Here is a 25,455-nt window from a genome sequence, read left to right on the forward strand (position 1 = left end):
ATCCAAGCCAACATCATCTTAGCTGGATTATTACAGTAGTCTTCTAGCTGGCCTGCCTGCTTCCACTCTTGCAACACGCCACCCCCACCTTAATTTTCCATACAGCAGCCACAGTAATCCTCTTACAGCACAAGTCTGACATAAATCCTTAGCCATGGGCCCTGCGTGAACTGCCTCATGGTATTCCTTTTCCCTCTGCTCCTGTTATACTAGCCTCACTGACTCTTTTTTTTTTTTTAGGCAGAGTCTCAAACTGTCGCCCAGGCTGGAGTGCAGTGGTGTGATCTCGGCTCACTGCAACCTCTGCCTCCCAAGTTCAAGTGATTCACCTGCCTCAGCCTCCTGAGTAGCTGGGACTACAGGCGCATGTCACCATGCCCAGCTAATTTTTTGTATTTTTAGTAGAGATGGGGTTTCACTATGTTAGCCAGGATGGTCTCTATCTCCTGACCTCATGATCTGCCTGCCTTGGCCTCCCAAAGTGCTGGGATTACAGGCGACAGCCACCATGCCCGGCGCCCCCCCTCCTTTTTTTTTGAGATGGAGTTTCGCTCTTGTTGCCCAGGCTGGAGTGCAAAGGTACGATCTTGGCTCACTGCAACCTCTGTCTCCAGGTTCAAGTGATTCTCCTGCCTCAGCCTCCCAAGTATAGTGCCTGCCACCATGCCTGGCTTTTCTTTTTTTTTTTTTTTTGTATTTTTAGCAGAGACGGGGTTTTGCCATGTTAGCCAGGATGGTCTCAATCTCCTGACCTCGTGATCCTCCCACTTTGGTTTCCCAAAGTGCTGGGATTACAGGTGTGAGCCACCAGGCCCGGCCTCTCATTGTTTCTGGAATTGTTCTTATCGTTGCAAGCTTCAGGCCTTAGCATTTGTGGTTCCCTTTGCTTGGTACTCCCTTCCCTGAGCTGTATATACAATGTGACCCTTCAATTTGATCACTTCCAAATGCCACCTCCCTAAGGAGGCATTCCTGTCTATCCTGTTCAGAATGGTACTTGTTTCTATCCGTTTACTTTGACATTAGGTTATAACAGCATCTACTTTGGGAGGCTAAGGTGGGTAGATTGCTTGAGCCCAGGAGTTTGAGACCAGCCTGGTCAACATGGTAAAACTCTTCTCTACAAAAAATACAAAAATTAGCCAGGTGAGGTGGCACGTGCCTGTACTCCCAGCTACTTGGGAAGCAGAGGCAGGAGGATCTCTTGAGCCCAGAAGGTAGAGGATATAGTGAACCAAGATCAAACCACTGCACTCCAGCCTGGGTGACAGAGCAAAACTCTGTCTCAAAAAAAATTAAAAATAAAAATAAAATAAAGCATCTGTTTACTCCTTGACTCTCTGTCTCATCCACTAGTGTATTAGAGTAGGAGTTCTTTGTTTACTGCTATATTCCCAAGGCTTTAAGCACCCAGTAGGTGGTGCTCCATGAATACTGATGAATGAAAAAATACATGAATGAGTGAATGAGTTATAGACTTTTCTCCCTTTAGTTACACAAGAGAAAAAAATGGTATCTATTGACAGTTACAGCTCAAGAGAGTCTGTGCTGCTGTGAAACAGCTGGATAACCACAGGACACGGAAAGCATTGTGCTCAGAACCCACCAGTTCAGCGTCCGAGGCTGGATGGGTCTCAGAATGCCCAGCAGTAGTGTACTATACAGGTGGGTCAGCTGTAAAGAAGAAAAAATTGATCCATGAGCAGACACTAAAGAAAATAGTGGGATGAAATCAATACTGGGTTAAGTATGGAGGTCTGTGAGTTTGAACATATTGTCCCAGTAGATTTTAACTAAGCTATTTTCCAGTAGACATTTTTTTTTTCATAATGCTTTCTTTTAATGCCTCGACAAGTTGCAAGAGCTTTACTAAATATTGCAACTCTTGGCTGGGCACGGTGGCTCACGTCAGTAATCCCAGTACTTTGGGAGGCCAAGGCAGGCAGCCTGCTTGAGCTCAAGAGTTCCAGACCAGCCTGGGCAATATGGAAAAAACCTCATCTCTAAAAAAAAAAAAAAATACACCGGGCACGGTGGTGCACACCTGTAATTCTAGCTACTTGGGAGGCTGAGGTGGGAGGATCACTTGATTCCGGGAGGTCGAGGCTCCAGTGAGCTGTGATCATGCCACTGCACTCCAGCGTGGGCAACAGAGCAAGACCTTATTTCAAAAATAAGTAAATATTGCACCTCTCTTTTTTTGGTACTAAGGCAGAAGTACATAGACTGATTTCTCCAACTTTGAGCAATCCCAGATGGCTCTACTTGAACAGAAAAGAAACTGAAAGTTCAATGGTGTATAACCCCTTGTAAACAATCTGGGGGGAAAATGGTTAGGTTCTGGCTGGTGATATTTTACTTCAATGAGGTCATGTAGCACAGTGAAAACAACAAATAACTCAACATTAGGGAGACTTGGGATCTGATCCCATTTTTGCCATTGGTTAAACAACAAGCAAGTTTACTCAGCTGCTGCAGGCTTGCGTCCTCATGCATGAAATGGACTAAACAGTCTCCACATTATTAATGCTTTATGACTCCGCTTTCCAAAAATGGAAATGCATTTGAAGGCAATACCAGGCCCTTGAAAATGAAGCGGGGAGGGTAACAAATAAGCTGTAACAGAGAATAGTATCAAGCTTTTAAAGAAACAAGTTAATAGCAAAGCCAGAGGCCTTTACAGTGTCTACACCCTTTCATCTTGAATGTCAGCACTGGCTGTACTGACAGAAGACTTGCATGACCTTTTCCTGAAATAAGCCTTCCTCTCCCAGCAACTCAATATCATGGGTGCATTTTTCCAGGTACACTAGAGTTGGGTACTGGTCTAGAGCTGCACTGTCCAATACAGTAGCCACAAGCCACATGGGGCTGTTGGGCACTTGAAAATATGGCCAGTTGGAAGTAAGATGTACTGCAAGTGTAACATACACACGGGAATTTGAAGACAGTACAAAAAAAAAAAAAAGAAGATATAAAATATTCAGCATTGATATTGTTATTGATTGAAATAATATTTTGGATGCACTGGATTAAACAGAATATACTATTAAAATTAACTCCACTAGCTTCTTTATGCATTTGCTAATATGACTACTAGAAAAATTCAGCACACATATGTGGCTTGTATTATATTTCTATTGGACGGCGCTACTCTAGATATCAGAATCTAGAAAGTGACTGAGATTCGAACTCTTCAATGAAGCACTTCTTAAATACTCTACTGGGGAGTTGATTCCACTCACTGCTCTGCTGCCATCGCGGTCCTGACTTTCCAAGGCCATGCCCAGAGCGCGGCACACGTGGCTCTTCCACATGCAGGCCCGAACGGCGGGCGGCAGTGGAGGTTGTTACCTGGGTCGCTGACGCCAAGGGAGGCCAAGCGACCGACCCCACACGTCTGAGCCCCGCCAGGGGAAGTCCCCGGGCGCGGAAACAGGTGGTGCGTCGGCGGTTCGCAGCTGCTGGGCCCGCGCGCCCGTACCCGTCTGGCCACAGCCGGAGACAGCGACGCGCTTCCTGCCCGGGAAGGGACCAAGCGCAGGGCCGGCTATAGCGGTCCCGCAGCTGCCTGCTTCCATTTCAGCACTCCCGCTCCCAAGAGGGAGCAACGCCGTCCTCTGTCTCTCGTAGGGCTTGAAATGTAAATTATTCATATCAGGGGAATGTGTGTTTCATAAAGCAAGCTGGACAAGAACGGACGGGTAATCCTCGCCAAATTCTTCTATTTAACCCTCACCATTAAAAGTCTGAGGCCTGAAAAATCTCTTGACTGGAGAGCTACTCACTCCACAGGTGACTGGGATCAGGATCTATGACATAAATGAATCAAATTAACTGATTTCTAAGAGTATTTAGACAGTAGAAAATTATTAATCCTCTTTTTAGTTCAATACTTTGTTCATTCAGCATTTGCAGAACAAAATCTGCTTGGATTTATTTAGTGGAAGTTATCTTTTAAAACAACAAAGATTTAACCATAGTACATAAAATTTAGTTGCAGTAGGCAAATTATATTTTTAAGCTGAACCCTAAGAAATTGTCCAAAAATATATACAAGTTATACACAGCACTTATGATTGCTGAATAAATGCATCACATAAAATTTTTAGCAAGAGTGAACGATTTCTTAGATGATTTTTCTCCTGATCTCATAGTGCAGAGTATTCACAAATGGACCTTATATCTTCTCCAGACAACCGTCATCCCCAATTTATTCACCTAGGCAAATCTTAGTTCAAAAGAGTTTGTGACGAAGGCTGATCTACAGGACTAAAACCGTGCTTACCTCGTAGGAAAAAAAATGTAATTGAATAGATAATAATTTTTAAAGTACATTATTCAAGGAGGAAATAAGCCCTGTAACAGAATCCATAAAACACCATGCTCCATCAGTCTCTTTTTGCTAATAGAATGACCAAGTATTCTCTCCAATTAATCTTAATAGCAAACCACCATTTTCTAAAACGACTTAAATGGGTTCAATCAAGTAGGAGAATGAATCCAAGGGAAACCACTGACTCGGGGTATAAAATGTGCCTTACATCATATTGCGTACATCAAACAATGAAAGAATTTAGGTTTCAAATTACAAAAAAAAAAAAACCAAAAACAAACCTTTAAGTCTTACCCTCAAGGTAAGATAGGAAAGTGGGAAATGCTGTCTGCTCACTGGCATTCCATAAAATATTCACTGTAATGTCTAATTTCCAAAACACATCTACGCAGCAGAGGTGGTTTGTCAAGTCTGAGGTGTTCCACCTCCAGCCCCGTAGCAATGGGGCTGATGTTCACACTCTGCAGGTCCTCATCAGCATTCACGGCACCCCGACAGATAACCCCATTAAACTCTCTCCCTGACTCAAGTAAACACTTCACAACGTAAGAAGGTGAGGAGGACATTATTACTGAAATAAACCTGAAACCTGCTCTAAATCTACAGAAAAAGTGCAACACTCACAAATATAAATACCATTACCACTATTTGTAAGATCCCTCATAAATGACTATGTTATAGCTGAGACCTGCAACAGAACTCCCACCACCAAATGTTGTGGTAGTATAAGTACCATTGTTATTTTCACTTGCAAATATTCCTGAGAGGTCATATTTTAAGCTACTAAAAACTGATATAGGAATAAGGTGACAACCAGCAAGAGAAAAAAACAAGGTAATGCACTCCAGAGAGTAAGGAAGGCTCACGGAAGAGGAGGGCTGTGGTGAAGATCAGAGCCCATGGACGTCCAAAAATGTGACTTGGCTGGGCCTAACAGAGGGGAGCAGCCCTTCTAAAAACAAAATCACCCCCTGGAAATTATGTTGGTTGGTTCCCTGGGACATCTACAGTTCTTTTTCAAGTTATTTACTTGCTTGTTACCACCAGTCCCAGCTTTCTTGGGAGACATAAGCATATTTGGGGAATGGAAATAAAGTGCTTGCTGCCACAGACGAGGCCAGCAAGATGAGAAGATAAAGAGTTTCTAGAGTTTTTGTTATTCAAAATGAGTTTCATTTCAATTCAGGTACTTGAAAGAAGGTTCTAGTCTGTTACTCTGACACAGCACAAGATCAGTAGTTTATTCCGATGAGGTATTCCACCCAAATGAAAGCATAACATGCAAGTAGTCATTTATTTCAATCACTCCTAATTAAAGGTCCTTATTTTTGGAGAACAGCCAGGAATTTTATTATCCACTCTTTCCATTCCTTAAAGGCTTCCACGGGTTTCGGTAAATTCCCATTATCCTCACAACTGTGTTCTGGAGTTGCTCCAGGTGTGTCAGAAGATTCATCATTAATCCACCTCACCAGTACCTGGAAAAACAGGAAAGATGTGCATTTCAACAAACCACAGCAAAATACTATGAGACAAGAGAAGAGCATTGGCTTCTAGATATAGAGTGACATCTTACCTCATGAAGATGCTGCATTTGATAATGATGGTGTGAATATGAAATAATGCTTATGATATACTGAGTGAAATGGCGCATACCACATATACACATACCAAAAATACACACTGAAAAATGATGAAAAAGAAACACACTCATTCTTACACTTTTTTTCTAGCATCACAGGATATTATCTTTTCTCAATTTGCTGAATATTCCACAAGGCATTATATTCATTTGATATGTACGTATATACATAAGTGTACACACAGGCATGGGTAGACATATGTTAGTGAAAACACATGTGTAGACATTTCTGCATAGTCACTTGAATGCACAGTCACACCCATGAGTAGCCACATGAATGTATATTGATATTTGTGGGCATGTGTGGGCACACACATACACATACTGAGATTAGGTACTTTCCTTCTTCCTTTTTAAAGAAAATCATTTTTTCCTCCTAATGAACATCATACCTCTGTCCTATATTTGGAAAGATAAATCCTGTCCACACACTTATAGGGTTTAAAAAATGAACTTTGCCACACATATCAATATTTATTCTGTTCTGCAGAGTCAAACTCTCTTGCCCTAAATGGAATAGAAGCAGAGAAATTTCTTCCATTATTTCTCATAGAGCTGTAAGCATAAATCACTCAAAGGCAAGCTAAAGTTTTTAAGAAGGGCATTTCTTCACATGTTTTTAAACCACAGCTTCCTGCTTATCTTTATGCTAATTTCCTCTGATAAATTGTAACTCTAGAGAAGGATATAATAGAAATGTCAGTTTGCTACTCAGATAACCACTTCCCCCTCTTTACACTGTCCACCCCTCAACTTACTTAATAACTTTCTACAATGCTGAAGCCAATAGCACACTGCAACTTGTGCAAACAGGTAGGACAAAGGTTCAGAGGGCACCGGTCAGCTTCTTCCAAGTGGTTGGAGCCTTGCATTAGGCATGCCAGCTACTGGCAGTGTCGCAGTCCAAATATGTGTCCGATCTCATGGGTTAAAGTCTGCAAGACAATCATGTTGCGGCGTTATAAGACCACCATCACATTAAGCTACACGTCTCTTCTTTCTCCTGCTTCTCCAAGAAACACAGGAATCAACTCCCTTACTATTATCACCGAAACTTCACCCCATCCAGACCTTCAAAGACTTAATAATCCCTCATCTCCCCAAATGTCTTACTGCCTTTCTGCTCTAGACTTCCTCAACCTCAACACCGCTGACATGTTGGACCGATAATACCAGGTTGTGGAAGGCTGTCCTGTGCCCTGCACAATACTTTGCAGCATCCCTGGCTCTACCCACTAGATGCCAACAGAACTCCCTCCCTGATTGTGAAAATCAAAAATGTCTCCAGACATTGCTAATATTCCCTGGATGGCAAAATCACCCCTGGTTGAGAACCCTTAATCTAGACTAGGATACTCGTTATAATTCAGATTCTGGGGCCCTTCCCCTAGAGATGCTGATTTCAGTAGGTCTGGGAGAAAGGGGGCTTGATGTGCATGCTAATGAGAACATCAGGTGGCAATGACACAGGGGACCCATGGAACACACTTAGAGAATGTAGTTCTAAGAGGCGTAGCTCTCAAACCCCAACAAATAGTTGGGGAGATTAGGAACTGCCAGGATAACTATAGTTGAGGATAGCCTGGAGCCCAGGGCAGGAAGGCCCATGCTCCCAGAGAAGCCAGAGCAGATGTCCTCCAAAGGCCTGGGGAAGGCAGCTTTGCCCAATGACTACAGTAGCTTGAACACGTAGGTTACCCATTCACACCAGAATTCAGTAATTACACTAATAGAGAACACATGGGTACAGCCAAGGCTGTGTGTCACCAGTAGTACAAAAAACTGGCACTGATACTGTAAATTTCAATATGAAGGTATCCATTTACCTTGTTTTATTGATCATTTCAGTCAAGCACTATGCACCAAAATTATACAAACGATACAAAGTCATTTATACTATTACCTTAAAGACTGACAATATACAATTCATGCAACTAAGATTCTCTTTTAAAAAATCGTCCTGTCAGATTTTTTTAGTCACTTACCTTACAGGATCGAAGTAGTAAAACACTAGTTATTTCTGGAATATAATAGTTGTCGAAAATTGAAGAGTCACTTGAAGATGTTTTCTTGAGCTTCTTCACTTTGCCTTCATAGCGCATGCTATAAAAATCACTGCCATACCTGGCAAAGCTGAATATCCCCACACCTACAAAAAGAGGACAAGCAGCGACAGAATGAGAGTAAGGTCCCTGAGGAAAGACCAAAGAAAAGATCAAAGAAAGAAGAGCCTACTGGCCCACCTGGCCAGTGAGTGCACCTCTGTGTCACTGTGTCCACATCATCTGATACACTTATGGTTTGCCACCAAAAAGGAAGATTTTGGTCCCAGATTTCCCCGTCAAAATCTTTTGCGGCTATCCACTTTGCCTTGTCCTGTAAAACTTAATGGACTTGAGGTCAAATACTTGAGAAACTGAAGTTTCAGAGAGTCTTTTCCCACAAAAGAAGTCTTTTTCTGAAAGTAGTAAGTACTCCAAATCAAGTACTCAAAAAGGAATCATAAAAAATAATCACATGGGTCAGGCTTGGTGGCTGACGCTTGTAATCCCAGGACTTTGGGAGGCTGAGGCAGGTGGATCACCTGAGGTCAGGAGTTCAAGATCAGCCTAACATGGTGGTGAAACCCTGTCTCTACAAAAATACAAAAATTAGCCGGGCGTGGTGGTAGGTGCCTATAATCCCAGCTACTCAGGAGGCTGAGGCAGGAAAATGGCTTGAACCCAGGAGGCGGAGTTGCAGTGAGCTGAGATCGCACCACTGCACTCTAGCCTGGCAACAGAGCAAGACTCTGTCTCAAAAAAAAAAAAAAAAAAGAAAAGAAAATCACATGAACAATAGGCAGTCATGATTTCACTCTTTAAGGACACACTAAACAGATCTGTTACACATGTCTGGAGGGGTTGCTGGCCTTCCCTCACGCAGCACTGACTGAACACAACTGCCCTGATGTCTTCAAGACCATGCTTTAAACCACAGCTTTAGACAGAATAACCTCTTCCCCTGCCCCACCCCCACCCCCTTTTTAAAGAACAGCCCAACTCTATTATGTGTCTGGTGACCAGAATAAATACCCTTGTAACTGACTTCCTGTGTTACATTTAGAGTTATATCAACCATCTCTGCAAGCGCAGAGAGCACGGTTTGCTACATAACTCACTCTACAGGGTACTGCTTCATAATTCGACTTGTTTACATGATCACTTTTATTTATGTCTCTCGTTCAGTTTTTATTTTAAAGTAATAAATTTTTAAAGAAAATAAACCCATAGTTAGGTTTGTTCAATCTAATTTGATTCAAAAACAACTTCCTCACCTCCCTTTACCCAAAAAATGTGGACTGATATTCGAAAAGTAAACAGCATTCTGGAAGTTAAGAAAACACTAAATCTATTCATGTGTCACAAGTAACCCCCTCTGGCCAATAAAGTGTGAGCATATTTCACTACAGTAATACTTTCAGCAAGGACACTTCTTTCTTCCAATAATCCTACAAACAGAAGATTATTTTCTTTCGTAGTCAGTGCTTCTCAATTTAAAAATATGAAACTTTGTAAACTTGGAGAAAACAAGACCACTGTGTTAAGATATTGTCACTGTCTAATCCTGCTACTTTCCTATGTCAATCTTTCATGTCATGTAATATTTAAGAAACTTACAAAAAAAGAATTAAAGTAAAACAGTTTGGAGAAATGTTTCCTAACCTCCTCAAATATGTAAGATAAATTAGCTAGCAATATCTAGATAAATGAAGATATGGTTTTAAAATTATTTTTTTAGCTGGGTGTGGTGACTCACACCTTTAATCAAAGCACTTTGGGAGGCTGAGGAAGGAGGACTGCTTGAGCCCAGGAGTTCGAGATGAGCTTGGGCAACACAGGGAGATCCCACCTTGACAAAAAAATAAAATACAATAGCTGGGTGTGGTGGTCCTGTGGACCCAGCTACTCGGGAGTCTGAGGCAGGAGGATCCCTTCAGCCCAGGAGGTTGAGGTTGCAGTGAGCCATGATCACACCACTGCACTCCAGCCTGGGTGACAGAGGGAGCCCCTGTCTCAAAAAAAAAAATAAAAGGTAGATAAAATTATTTTTTAATATTTCCATCTCTATCAGATTAGTAACAAAAGAGAAAACTTATGATAAAAAGCTACCTCACACCACGAAAGTCAGTAACAGAGTAGTGACCCACCAAGAGTGCATGTTGGTAGGGTCATGGCAGGCTACAAGAATCTCACATAAATGGAGAATAAAGAATAAAGAAATAGGTGGGAGGAGGCTCTATAACCCTGCAGCCCCCACCTCTAGTAAAACATTTGTCCCAAAAAGCTTACGACCCCACACAAATCCTAAGGCTAATGTAACATCCAGACAGACCATAAACTCTCAGGACAGTCCCTGTACTTACTCCCCATCCCCAGAACACTAATGAACCACTCCCCTTCGGGGGCCTTTTCCCTTTCACGTCTGTCTTGGATTATTGGGGATGAAGTTAGAGAAGTAAGAGCAAAAATGAAGGGGAGGAGAGAAGTAGAGAGATGACAAAAAAAAAAAAAAAAATTGGGTTGAAAATATGACCTGTTTCCAGAACCTTTCCCATCCCCAATATTACCATGCAGAGTTCCTAGTGAGTCAAGGTTTATTATGTATCTCAAATCAAAGATGGAAGTTTTGACTTTTTAAATTAAAAAACAAAAAACAATGTCATAGGATGAGAAAGAAGCATACACTTAGTCTACGGCTATTCTATCTATGCAAGATGACTATGAAAAGAACTGAAAAACAATTAGCAAGATTTTCACATCCATTAATGATAGTTCAAACTGTAATTGATTTAATTCACCTTGCTACTGAATTACTGACATTTACTAGCTGTTACGCTGAATGCCTATATATGTGCCAGGCCTATATATGCATTTTTTTTGAGACAGGGTCTCACTTTATTGCCCAGGCTGGAATACAGTGGTGTGATCACGGCTCACTGCAGTTTCAACCTCCTGGGCTCAAGTAATCCTCTCACCTCAGCCTCCTGAGTAGCTAGGACTACAGGTTTTGTGCCACCATGCCCAGCTAATTTAGTTTAATTTTTTTGTAGACACGTGGTCTATGTTGTCCAGGTTTATACACACTTTTTATGTATAGGCACTTTTATGTAAATTATCTCCAAATCACTCCATGATGTGGGTATTGTTACCTTTAAGGTCATGTATGTAGTGAGTGGCCAACCCGAACCTAGATTATCAGAATCTACCAACAGCACACTTCCCATTATGGCATAATGTCTCCACTGAAAATACTATACAGTTTTAAATATCAATATGATTCTTGGTTGGATTTTTTTCCCTTCTTTTAACATCTTCAAATATTCTCAAGTTGAAGAAGCTTCTAACAATGCCAAAAAAAGGAATACCATCTGGCAGAGGCCTGTCCAAAGACAAAATTCCACGAGTCTCTTGGGTAAAGATCAATCACTGTTATTCCCACAACACACATGGCATCTTCAGGTTTCTTTTTTCAAGAACTTCAGGATGTCCCCTACTTAAAAAGAAATACATAAATGTATGAGTGTATAGTATATACATATGCTTCCTTTACTCAGTTCAAATTGCAAAGCTGTGTAATTCACCTGCATGAATTTATAGGTTTTGTGTGTTCTCACTGACTCTAAAGGAGCACTTTGTTGTGGAAACAGGAACTGGTTCTAGGAGTTTTACTCTCAAGCCATAGAAATATGCTTTACAGTAGCCCGTAAGCCATTTAATATATTCTTCACTGATAATTCTGGTGTTTCCTAGAGAGCCTATAATATGGAAGAACATTTAAAAACAGACTTTAAGATGATTATTCAGTGTTTACCCAGTCTATGAGTAAGAGGATTCAAATTAGAAACAAAACCAACTCTAAATTTTCAATACACCTTTAACGTTCATTGGTGTTGCTATGAATTAAAAAGAAACAAAATGTTCTAGGTCAGTTTGGCTACAAAACTTGTACCGTCGCAATGAATATCAAAAATGATCCTAAAACAGCCCATCTGAATCAGACCAATAGCCCAGACTATTCCTGACAACAGCGCCATTGCAAAACCGAATCAAAACCAGCACATTCCCAGTATTTACCAATGGACTGTATATAAATGCTGCATTTGTCTGGAGAGGGTGTCTTTCTGTAAGGATCACTGAAGAACTGTTCAAAGACTTGGGGGGCCTCAGGGTGGGAGGTGATCCAATCTGATGGAGAATGCAAGGTAATGGGTCCAAAGAGATCACTGGCTGGCTGGAAGGCTTCATTCATTAAACGCTGTTCCCCAGCATCTAGTTTCTCATACTGTGACACAAGCACTGGGTTCTTTGAGATGAGGGCTGTTTTTAGTGTCTGTTCGGAGTGCCGTACTATTTGCATCTAACAAAGAAACACAAGTAGTCAAATATAAAAATACACATCCATATTGGGTACTTTACCTATCCTCCATATACAGCTCTGATTTCTCCCTAGAATGAAATAACTGATTGCTAATGCTTTAGAGTGGTCACACTTAAGAGTGGTTTCCTCACGTCCAATGAATTTCTTGGGGATCTAAGAAATTAAAAAGAAAATCATGAAATCTATTCCTCCATCTCATATGGAACCCGCTCCCATTACAAAAACGAGTGGTGGCCAGGCGTGGTGGTTCATGCCTGTAATTTCAGCACTTTGGGATAGAAGGACTGCTTGAGGCCAACAGTTTGAGAACAGCTTGGGCAACATGGTGAGACCCTGTCTCTACAAAAAATTTTAAAATTCCCTGGGCATAGTGGTACACACCTGTGGTCCTAGCTACCAGGAAGGCTGAGGTTGCAGTGAGCCATGATCGTGCCACTGTGCTCCAGCCTAGGCAAGAGTCCAAAACAAACAAAAAAACCTCATGGTGACCATAGGAGCAGGACCTCACACCCAATTTCCTTCGTTCAGGGAATAACAGTATTAGCCTGGCACGGTGGCACACGCTTATAATCCCAGCACTTTGGGAGGCCAACGCAGAAGGATTACTTGAGCCTAGGAGTTTGAGATCAGCCTGGGCATCATGGCAAAATCCTGTATCTACATAAAAATTAGCCGGGCATGGTGGTGTGCACTTGTAGTCCCAGCTACTTGGGAGGCTAAGGTGGGAGGATCATCTGAGCCCAGGAGGTAGAGGCTGCAGTGAGCCGTGATCGTGCCACTGCACTCCAGCCTGGGCAACAGAGACTTTGTCTCAAAAAATAATATTATGAATTGACTCATTAGTGCCACATGAAAAATACTCATCGTTTCTAATGTGACTCAAAGATCTTCAACATCAAATAAAAACAAAACTAATGTAAGCCCTATCATTTCTGCAATTTAACTGCAGGCTGAGAAGCTACAGCTTAGCCACTGAAGTTTATGGCCTCAAAGTCACGTCACATTAGGGAAGACATCAGATGACTAATCAAAAGCCAGACTCACAATGACAGGCTTCTTCCATTCACATCGTGTTCCCATGTAGAGCTTTCATCCTTCCTCTTGAATGGGTCAGATGTTCCGCCACGAGGCTTTTTGAATTAGACAAGGAAAAAATTGAACATCTCTGTCTGGATCATCTCTGTCATATTTTCTAATTATCTAGATTTTGCCAGTTTAATGATAGACAGCTGATGGGAAAACTTAAGCTAATGTCTGTTCTGATTGAACCTCTGAATTCTGGGGTTGAAAAGGCTGGTTGAAATTCCAGATCAAATGTCTCTATACTCAAAGCTCTGATATGAGCATAGGCTCATCCTCACTCCCACACAACTGGGCTGAAATCTGACTTCTACAGGACAAAATATAAAACAAGATGTACCTTCCTGTAGTCTACGTACCTTGATGAGGAAGGAAGGCTCCCATGGAAGCTTTTATCTTACAAGGACGGCCACGTCTAGGCCTGGCCGGAAGTAAGTTGTGGAGTGTGCCTTCATCTTAATATTAACGAAGGCAGTGTGAAAGGTCAGGAGACCTCCTCTTGCCTCCCAAGCCTAATCTAGGGAAGCTGCGGGAGAAGATGGTCTGGGGGCGCATAATATGGTCACTGCAGTGGGCTGGAGGCCTGGGATGCTTTGGTCCCAAAACCAGAACATCCCGGGCAAACCAGGAGGAGCTGGCCACCCTGGTTGGTGGCCTACAGCAACTCGCACTGTGGGCTCCGGTCTGTGCAGGCACAACCCAGTCTCCGGCTGGGGGTGGAGTAGGGGTTCCCCGGGTACTCTTGCTTCGCCTCTTCTTCCCCCAGGAGCCTCTGGAAAGGCCTCCCTGGCTCCCCAGAGGCACTCCGCCCCCGCAGTCCCCGCGGCTTCCGCCACGTCCACCCCTCCCACATCCTCAACCCTCTCCACCGACCGCGACTGGCCCCCGCCTCTACGGCCCGGCTGCCCCGCCTAGGGTTCCCGGCCCAGCTCTGACAGCACCCGCGAAAGGCCCTGACTCAACAATCCTCGACCCCACCCACCCGCGACTGCTCTCACGCGCGTGCCCGCCCGCACTACGCCACGCCCCGCCCTCTGGCGCCACGCCCCTTCGCGCCACCCGCCGTGCCGCTCCGTCGCGCACGCCCTGTGAGCCCCGCCCCACTCGCGACCCGCCCGCGCCACGCCCCTGAGCGCGCGGCCGCCTGCGCAGGCGCAGAGCTGGAGTTCGGCGGCTGCGGCCCGCCGGCCTCTTCCAGAGTCGCGGTGGGGCTACAACCCCAAGCCTTCGGCCCCCTCAGTCGCCAGTTCCCTACCTGCCCTCGCGGGGACTGCGCGGCCTGGTTTTCGAGAGCCACAGACGCGCCCGCGTCGCCGGGATTGCCCGTGTGGGACTGCTTGACAGGCCGCGGGTTTGAGAGGCGTCCAGGCGTGACGAATGCAACCAGCGTGGCCCCAAATGAGTTGGCGGCCGCCACAGGTTGATGTAGAGCTGCGGCGCTCCCCGGGGCCGCGCAGGACTTTCCCTTCTTTATTTGTTGGGGGCGGCGGAGGCTGGAACCCAGACGCTCAAGTGTGGGGCGCGTCCTCGTGCCGTCCCTGGCGCTCCGAGGCCGAAACCCGGATGCCAGGAGGGGCAGTGAGGTCGGAAATGCACCGCGGGGCCTGCCTTAGGGCTGTGCTAGCTCTGTGGCATCGGGTGAGACGTTCAGTCTCTCTGGGCCTCGCCATTCTTTTTCTTCTTCTTTTCTTTTGTGTTTTGTTTTGTTTTTGAGATGGAGGCTCTCTCTGTTGCCCAGGCTGGAGAGCATTGGTGCGATCTCGGCTCACTGCAACCTTTGCCTCCTGGGTTCAAGCGATTCTCCTGCCTCAGCCTCCCCAGTAGGTGGGACTACAGGTGCCCACTATCACGTCCGGCTAATTTTTGTATTTTTAGTAGAGATGGGGTTTCACCATATTGGCCAGGCTGGTCTCGAACTCCTGACCTCAGGTGATCCGCCAGCCTTGCCCTCCCAAAGTGCTGGGATTACAGGCGTGGGCCACCGCGCACAGCCTAGGGCCTCGCCATTGTCATCTGGAAGATGAGAGGACTCCCTTCGGTCTTGGGAATGTGGGGGCTCAAAGCACGCGGTCCCGGACACTCTCCTTTACAGCCCCTGATGCATCCCAGCGCCCATCAGGCCTTAGGACACGGCAGATTGCCAGACTTGGTAATGCCACTGACTGATCCCAGTTACAAGTCGCCACCTCACCAGCGTCCCCTCTCCCTTTGAAGTTGGCCTTTAAACAGGCCTCTACCCCACACCCACCTTCCTATCCGACTCAGTTCCTTCTTTACCAGTTTATGCCATGATCCGTTGGTCCTAGCAGCTTCCTAAAAGCAGCCCTGGGGAAGCCCAATTCCATTACAAACCTGTTTCCCCAAACCTCCCACTGGTTCACTTCCAAGACCTCACCTTAAGGGACACCCAGCTTCCTTCCCTGGACACTTACGTCCTTCCCACACTTTCCTCAAAAATACTAAGCCCTTGTTTTTATTTTCCAGCTATTGTCCTTTCGCTACAAAAGTAACCTCTTATTTATTTAGAGACCGAGTTTCACTCTTGTTGCCCATGAATGGAGTGCAATGGCGCGATCGGGATCTCGGCTGGCTGCAACATCTGCTCCCTGGGTTCAAGCGATTCTCCTGCCTCAGCCTCCTTAGTAGCAGGGACTACAGACGCCCACCACCACGTCTGGCTAATTTTTTGTATTTTTAGTAGATACGGGGTTCCACCATGTTAGCCAGGATAGTCTCGATCTCCTGACCTCGTGATCCACCTGCCTCAGCCTCCCAAAGTGCTGGGATTACAGGCGTGAACCACCGTGCCTGGCCTTTTTTTTTTTTTTTTTTTTTTTTTTTTTTTTTTTTTTTTTAAATAAAGACAGATTTTCACCCTGTTGCCCAGGCTGGTCTGGGACTCCTGAGCTCAGGTGATACACCTGCCTTGGTCTCCCACAGTGCTGGACTTACAGGCGTGAGCCACCACGCCCGATCTGAGTTCTTTTCAAGTCAAGCCATTTTACCATCCTCTGAATTTTCCTCATCCTCATTCTCCTTCCCAGTCTCCAGGAAAGACAGGCACATTTTTTTGATGACTTCAGCACTTCTAACCCCTTGTTGGCTCTCCTTAGAGGACATTAACTCTGTGTGTTTGAACCTTTCAACTTCGAGGATCTCCTCATCCCTTCCTTATTTGTTCACCCTTCTGGATCATGAAATCTCCAAATTTGTCTTTTGAACCCAGTGCCCATATCCACCCTCACCTGAACCCATTCTTTAATAAAATGGATTCGCACCATGACTGTTCTCAAAGTTTGAAACCGAGAATACTGACGCGGCACTCCTGCTTCAATGCTTGAGAAGTCGTGGGCTTTCTCCCAAGTGCCTTTTGACTGGGCGCCTATCTCCCGACAGCCTGAGGTGGTGTAGTGCTTGAATCCTAAAACCCCCACTTACTAGCGTGGGACCTGTGCCAGTTACTTGACCTCTTTTTCATCTCTTCACTAGTTTGTAAAACGGAGACAATAACAGCAAATCTTTTTTCATTATTATTATTATTTGATGCGAAGTCTCGCTCTGTCACCCATGCTAGAGTACAGTGGCGAGATCTTGACTCACTACAACCTCTGCCTCCTGGGTTCAAGTGATTCTCGTGCCTCAGTCTTCCGAGTAGCTGGGATTACAGGCACACACCACCACACCTGGCTAATTTTTGTATTTTTAGTAGAGATGGGCTTTCACCATGCTGGCCAGCCTGGTCTTGAACTCCTGACCTCAGGTGATCCACCTACCTCGGCCTCCCAAAGTGCAGGGGTTACAGGCGTGAGCCATCGTGCTCCACCTACAGCACATCTTAGCAGAATTTTAGGGATCAAATGAGTCCCTTTGGATATTGTGCCTGTTTTTGACTGAACGGCTGGCTGTCTTCTGATATCCTGAGTGGCTTCTTTAGCTTAGTTGTCACCTCTTCTATAGCCTCATCCCACCTCATGACAAGACTTCTCTTCTGCCTGTTCATTGCCTTGTGTGTACATAATAATACTGCAGTCGTCCTTGTCACAGTGATTGTAACCTATTTCTTACATGTCACCCTTACTCAACTGCGAGATGCTTGAGGGTAAAGACTCTTGTACGAGGTGTCTGAAGCATAAAAGGTATTCACTAGATTTTCATTCAGTGTTTTTTTTTTTTTTTTTAGATGGAGTCTCACTGTCACCCAGGCTGGAGAGCAGTGGCGTATCTCAGCTCACTGCAAGCTCCGCCTCCTGGGTTCTTGCCATTCTGCTGCCTCAGCCTCCCGAGTATCTGGGACTACAGGCGTCCGCCACAACGCCTGGCTAATTTTTTTTGTGCGTTTTTAATAGAGGCGGGGTTTCACCATGTTAGCCAGGATGGTCTCGATCTCCTGACAGTTTTTTGGTATTCATTAAAAAGAACTTCATTTTGCATTTAAACTGTTTAAATTTCTGAATCATGAACTTTGTATTTGCTCAAAAATTTTAGGATAGCATGTTTCTGCATAGTCTAATATTTATTTTTTTAAAAAAACTGACCAGGCATAGTGTCTCATGCCTATGATCCCAGCACTTTGGGAGGCTAAGACAGGAGGATCAGTTAAGCCTAGGAGTTCTAGACCAGCCTGGTCAACATAGGGAGACCCCATCTCTAAAAAAAAAAAAAAAAACCCAAAAAAACCTGGTGTAGTGACACATGCCTGTAGTCTCAGCTACTTGGGAGGCTGAGGTGAGAGGATGGATTGAGCCTGGGAGGTTGAGGCTGATTCACAACACTTCAGCCTGGGCAATAGAGTGAGACCCTGTTCAAAAAAATAAATAAATAAACACCTTAGTGCTTGGGGGGGTTAGGTTTTGTTGTGTTTTTTTTCGTTAGAAGAAAAAGACACTTTCCCTTACTAAGATATTTTTGCCTGTTAACTAATACGCAGTTGCAGACTGAACCATAGACTGGCTACATTTCAAAGAGCACTACAAATTCTGATATTTAGAAATGAGTGAATATGCCAGGGGTCCGAGGTTGGAAAAGAAAGTTGGTAACAACATTAGAAAGTGGCAGAAAGCAGGAAAGAAATGTAACATATATGGCAGATGAAGGGTTTTAAAATAGCTTTTATGTATCAACACGGAAAAGATAAACACCATGACATAAAAATGAGCAAAAAATATGAACCATATAATCCGAATAGTCCATTAACATTCATGTGTTCAATAAAGTTGAATGAACTCAAATGAAAACCACTCTAATAATTTTTTCTTACCTGCTAATTTGGCCAAACTGTTTATTTTGAAATAATTTCAAGCTAACAGAAAAGTGGCAAAAAAAAAAAAAAGTGGCAAAAATATAAAGAATCCCTACCTTCAGGGCCGGGCGCGGTGGCTCACACCTATAATCCCAGCACTATGGGAGGCCGAGGCAGGCAGATCATGAGGTCAGGAGATCCAGACCATCTTGGCTAACACAGTGAAACCCCATCTCTACTAAAAATATAAAAAATTAGCCGGGTGTGGTGGTGGGCACCTGTAGTCCCAGCTACTCGGGAGGCTGAGGCAGGAGAATGGCGTGAACCCGGGAGGTGGAGCTTGCAGTGAGCCAAAATCGCACCACTGCACTCCAGCCTGGGCGACAGAGCGAGACTCCATCTCAAAAAAAAAAAAAAAAGAAAAAGAAAAAGAAAAAGAATCCCTACCTTCTTTTCACCCAGATTCCCCAGTACTTAACATTTTACCTCATTTCTTTATCATTCTCATTCTTTCTGTGTCTTTATCTCTGTCTCTCTATATGCAAATGTACATTGTTTCCCTGAACTATTTGACAGTAAATTGCAGGCCAGGCCCAGTAGCTCACGCCTGTAATCCCAGCACTCTGGGAGGCTGTGGTGGGTTGATCACTTGAGGTCAGGAGTTCGAGACCAGCCTGGTCAACATGCTGAAACCCATCTCTACTAAAATTTAGTGGGATGTGGTGTTGCATGCCTGTAATCCCAGCTACTTGGGAATCCCAGCTACTTGGGAGGCTGAGGCAGGAGAATCGCTTGAACCCAGGAGGTGGAGGTTGCAGTGAGCTGAGATCATGTCACTGCACTTCAGCCTGGGCAGCAGAGCAAGACTGTGTCTCCAAAAAAAAGTAAATTGCAGACATGATGCCCTGCACTCCTAAATACCTCAGAGTATATTTCCAAAAATCAAGCACGTTTTCTTAAGTAGTCACAGTACAACTAAAACATGAGTCCATACTGACATTTCCAATTCCAGTCCAGCCTGACACCACAGAGTTCATTCATTCTAGCCTTCCGTTTTTCCATATGTATGATGTCCTTCATCAGTAGAGAGAAACCTGGCTCCTGTTATTCACAATTTATTTATTTATTTGCTCTGTACTAGAATATGTACTAAAAATAATTTCAGAATTCCTAATCCATAGCACTGTAGGAAAACAATTTTACCAATTAGTATGTGTTTAAGGTTCTTTACAGCCAGAGGATATATATTAAAACACTGTGTTCAAGTTACCTACGTGAGTTAGTTCTTCCCCTTCCCAATTCTGCCCTTCGGTGTAGTATTGTTATTAACATGAAATATAGTTCGGTTCATTTATTTTTGTGTGCATTCCGTTTTACAAATTTGCCCCCAACCTTGATCTTTTTTTGATTGTGTGATACATTAACATGGTTACTAAAAAGTTGTATTTGATGATAATGTCCAATGATGGTAGACTGTCCTGGTGGAACTGTGTATAAACAGGTCGAATCTTTCTGGTGAACAATCTGACATGGAGTATTAATAGCTTTTAAAATGTTCATACCCATTGACCCAATAAGAGATCTCACAGACTTAAGGTTAAGGATAGTCACCAAAATATTATTTATAATTATAAAAATTAGAAACAATGAAAATATCCAGCTATTGGAGACTGGAAAAGCACAAATTACTAATCAAAGACCATAAATTACATGTACATTCATATATTAGAATACTAAGCATCTATTTAAAATCATTTCTCAGCTGGGCACAGTGGCTCATGTCTGTAATCCCAGCACTTTGGGAGGCTGAGGCAGGCTGATCACCTGAGGTCAGGAGTTTGAGACCAGCCTGGCCAACATGGCGAAACCCGGTCTCTACTAAAAATACAACAATTAGCCAGGCATGATGGTGCATGCTTGTAGTTCCAGCTACTCAGGAGGCTGAGGCAGGAGAATCGCTTGAACCCAGGAGACGGAGGTTGCAGTGAGCCGTGGTCACACCCCTGTACTCCAGCCTGGGTGACAGAGCAAGACTGTCTCAAAAAAAAAAAAAAAAAAAAAATCATTTCTCAAAGACAGTAGTGACCTAGAGAAATGCTAAAGGGAAATAAAGTGTGACACAGAAATGTTTACACATTGTAATTTTTTTTTTGGAGATAGGACCTCACTCTGTCACTCAGGCTGGATGGAGTACAGTAGTGTGATTACGGCTCACTGCAGCCTGGACCTCTCAGGATCAGGTGATTCTCCCACCTCAGCCTCCCAAGTAGCTGGGATTACAGCTATGCACCATTACACCTGGCTAATGTTTTATATTTTTTGTAGAGACGGGGTTTCACCATGTTGCCCAGGCTTGTTTTGGTGTTGAACTTCTGGGCTCAAGCCATCTGCATGCCTCCATCTTCCAAAGTGCTGGGATTATAGGCATTAGCCACTTTGCCTGGCCTATACACCTTATTTTTGTTTTAAAAAGATGTGCTTGCCGGGCATGGTGGCTAATGACTGTAACCCCAGAACTTTGGGAAGCTGAGGCGGGCAGATCATCTGAGGTCAGGGGTTCGAGACCTGCCTGGCCAACAAGGCGAAACCCCATCTCTACTGAAAAATACAAAAATTAGCTAGGCATGGTAGCACATGCCTGTAATCCCAGCTACTTGGGAGGCTGAGGCATGAGAATCACTTGAACCTGGGAGGCAGAGGTTGCAGTGAGCCAAGATTGCGCCACTGCACTCACTCTGTGTCCAAAAAAAAAAAAGTGCTGATAAGTAATAATCTGTGAATAATGAGATATTTGGTGGTTTTGATTTCTCTTTCTCTCTCCTGGTTTACTTATTAATTTGCCTTTTCCAAACTTTCTATAATAAGTATTATTAATTTTACAGTCGGAAAGCAATTTAACAAGTCAGTAGTGTATTAATATTTAGGCATTCCTAAATATACAAATGACCCTTGAGCATAACAACTTCTACATGCTTTTTAGGTGGCTCCCTGCCTCTGTCTTTCTGCCTAGGCTTTCAACTGCTCCGCAATCTATTTTTTCTATGGTCTCTGAATTTTACTTACACCAACACACCACGAACTAGAGATTCATTTAGATTAACAACCAAGCCATCCTTTGTCTTCCTAATTTGTTGACTTTATTTTAAAATTACTATATGGACCGGGTGCAGTGGCTCACACCTGTAATCTCAGCACTTTGGGAAGCCAAGGCAGGCAGATCACTTAGGTCAGGAGTTCGAGACCAGCCTGGCCAATGTGGCGAACCCCCGTCTCTGCTAAAAAAACAAAACGAAACAAACAAACAGACAAAAAAACAGAAAATTAGCCAAGTGGGCCAAGTGTGGTGGCACACACCTATAGTCCCAGCTACTTGGGAGGCTGAGGCAGGAAAATCACTTGAACCTGGGAGGCAGAGGTTGTAGTGACCCAAGATCATACCACTGCATTTCATGAAGCCTGGATTATAGAGCAACACTCAGTCTCAAAAAATAAATAATAAAATTACTATATGTATGAAAATGTTCCAAGTACACATTTTTAAAAGCTAAGAAGTACTAAAAGCATTGTAATGAAAAGTAATAGTCCCCACCCCATAGGCCAGCTTCCTAGAGGCTACTGTTCTCAACCCCTTGGCTGTTTTTTCTGGTATTTATCTCCGTGTTTCTCAACAATGTGTGTATAGTGAGATTTCTTGATCTTTTAATTTTAGGTAGCATCTGTTAATTTATTGCCATGAGAGATGAGGACTTAACTTTCATACATCATACTTTCCACCTCTCATTCCTCTTGTGATTATATCACACATTTTGGTTGAATCTGGTGGTCAGTGTTTACATTCTGATGATTATGCAAACATTGTGCACTACAGAGCCAAGTAGTGTACTATGACCATGCTTTCTTTCTTGTAGAACCTCTTTATTTTTGCCTGGAGTTAATCATCACTTGATTTCTATTATTTATTTTCTTTAAAAAAAACTATATAATATGCATGTGCCTCATTTTTTATGATTCTCTGATTCTTTACTTTGTCTTTTAATGCTTCTCTACATGGCCCATGCAGACTGGTTACATTTTTTTTCTGGGTACTTTCATCTCCCCATTCCTATCTGTACTGGTCGTCCATGGGCCTACTGCATAGCTGTTCCTAGGACTGCAACTACACTTTGCTCTGTTGGATCCCCTGTTTCTTAAATTATTAAATTCTGTGTCTTCCTCTTTCCTGGCTTATTTCTTTGGTTTCAGTAGCACATCCCCAGAACCTTCTGGAATAAAGGTACATAAATACTTTGAGATCTTTGACATCTGAAAATGTTTTTATTCTGCCCTCATACTTGACTGAGAATTTATTGAGTTGGTGTGGAATTCTAGACTGCAAATCATTTCCCCTCAGAATTATAAACAGTTTGCTCCAGTTTCTTCTGACTTCCAATGTTGCTACTGAGATGTTCGATGCCATTTTGATTCCTAGTCCTTTGTATGTTATCTGTTATTTTTAGGAAGATTTTAGGATCTCCTTTTTATCCTTAGAGTTCTGAAGGGTTATAAAGATGTGCCTTAGCCTGAGCCTTTCTTCCCATTCATTTTGTGGCTCACTTAGCAGGCCCTTCGATACTGAGACCCTTTTCCTTTCATTCTGAGAAATTTTCTGGTATTTTTTAAAATAATTTCCTTCCCTCCATTCTTGCTGGATGTTGGACTTTCAGAATAGATCCTCAAATGTGCTTATCTCTCACATTGTTCCATCTTTTTGTACTATGTTCTGAAGTTTTTATCAATTATTTTCTTTTTCTTTTTTTCTTTTTTTTGAGACAGAGTTTTGCTGTGTCGCCCAGGCTGGAGTGCAGTGATGTGATATCAGCTCACTGCAACCTCCACCTCCTGGGTTCAACCAATTCTCTGCCTCAGCCTCCCTAGTAGCTGGGATTACAGACCCCCACCACCACGCCTGGCTAATTTTTTTTTTTTTTTTTTTTTTTGTATTTTTAGTAGAGATGGGGTTTCACCATCTTGGCCAGGCTGATCTTGAACTCCTGACCTCGTGATCCACCCGTCTCGGCCTCCTAAAGTGCTAGGATTACAGGTGTGAGCCACGGCACCCAGACTTTATCAATTATTTTCTATCTGTTTTTTGAATACTTAGTTTAAACTATTCTGCTTTTTCATAGCCAAAATCCCTTTCTTATTATGATTATTTTATTTTGCACCCTGCTATGGTTTGAATGTCTGTGTCTCCCCAAAATTTATATGTTGAGACTTAACCCCCAAAGTGATAGTATTTGTAGATGGGAACCTTTGGGAGGTGATCAGGTCATGAGAATGAAACCCTTATGAAGAGTATTAGTGCCTTTATAAAAGAGACCCGGGCTGGGCGCGGTGGCTCAAGCTTGTAATCCCAGCACTTTGGGAGGCTGAGATGGGCAGATCACGAGGTCAGGAGATCGAGACCATCCTGGCTAACACAGTGAATCCCCGTCTCTACTAAAAAATACAAAAAACTAGCCAGGTGAGGTGGCGGGCGCCTGTAGTCCCAGCTACTTGAGAGGCTGAGGCAGGAGAATGGCGTGAACCCAGGAGGCGGAGCTCGCAGTGAGCTGAGATCCGGCCACTGCACTCCAGCCTGGGCAACAGAGCGAGACTCCGTCTCAAAAAAAAAAAAAAAAAAAAAGAAACCCTAGGGAGAGACCCTAGGCAGCCAGTTCACCCCTTCTGTCACGTGAGGCCACTGCAAGAAGACACTATCTCTGAACCAGAAAGCAGGCCCTCTCCAGACACCAAATCAGTGCCTTGATCTTTGATTCCAGTCCCTAGAACCGTGAGAAATAAATTTCTGTTGTTTATAAACCACCCAGTGTATCATATTTTGTTATAGCATCCCAAACAGTCTAAAATACATCCTCTCATGGATAAAATGTCTCATGGATAAAATGTCTTTTCTTATTTCTCTATAGATAGTAACTGTACCACTTTTAAAGATTTGTTCTGTTGTTTCCTCTCTTTTGGTCTCTTTGTTTCATGTTAGAACTTTCCATAAACATCTGGTAATCTTTGGCTATCTGTTAAGATTTCATTATGAGGCACAAAAAAACTGGTGGACGGTTCTGTGTGCATGAATGTGGCTTATTCTCAGAGGCAATTTCGCAGATAATCAGCTTATTCACTGAGGGGAGTCTCCCCAGTGTCTGAACCTGAAAGTCTTCTCTGTGACCATCCCATTTTTTTCCAGAGTAGGATTGTTTCCTAACTGACTGCCAGTGTTCCGGAAGCAGGTGCAGTAAAGAGCCTAAGAGTCCCACTAATGTGTGCGTGAAAATGAATCCTTAGTCACCTTGTTCATCCCTGACCCATACTGCCCGACAAGGACTCTGAAGTCTCACAACTAATTCTTTTTAACATGAGAAGATATTAAGGGTTAAGAGGTTCTCCATGATTCACCTACTAGTGTGAATTCATATCTGCTCCTTTTGCTTTTCCCCTGGCCCTTAGCTGATATCAACTGCCCTGAGGAAATGGAAGTCTGATTGGTCAGGAAGCAGGAATAAGTGGGTAATTTGGGGTCCCAGAACCCCCTCAGCAGGCAAGCAGCCCAGAGGTGGGTAAAATACATTAGGAGAGGGTGCTGCAATCCAGGGACTAGGGCCCTGGACCTGGACACCAAAAGGGAGTTGAGAATGTAGAAAAGAAAACTTATGCTTAAATTGTGCTCAGAGCCAGGGCTCTATGCAAAGAAGCAGCAGGTGA

General features: G+C 43.6%; 1 pseudogene across 1 annotated transcript; it reads right to left on the minus strand.

The window, feature by feature from the left end:
- Positions 1-5,470: 5,470 nt before the first annotated feature.
- Positions 5,471-14,437, minus strand: LOC104675437 (annotated as a pseudogene). The gene is made up of 8 exons (XR_749777.2): positions 13,838-14,437; positions 13,443-13,528; positions 12,095-12,377; positions 11,602-11,775; positions 11,396-11,510; positions 7,964-8,139; positions 6,737-6,913; positions 5,471-5,814 (listed from the first exon to the last, which is right to left on the minus strand). The product of XR_749777.2 is annotated as an archaemetzincin-2-like (transcript).
- Positions 14,438-25,455: the final 11,018 nt, after the last annotated feature.

This window comes from Rhinopithecus roxellana, chromosome 19, assembly GCF_007565055.1.
Source record: "Rhinopithecus roxellana isolate Shanxi Qingling chromosome 19, ASM756505v1, whole genome shotgun sequence".
In the NCBI taxonomy this organism is placed as follows: Eukaryota; Metazoa; Chordata; class Mammalia; order Primates; family Cercopithecidae; genus Rhinopithecus; species Rhinopithecus roxellana.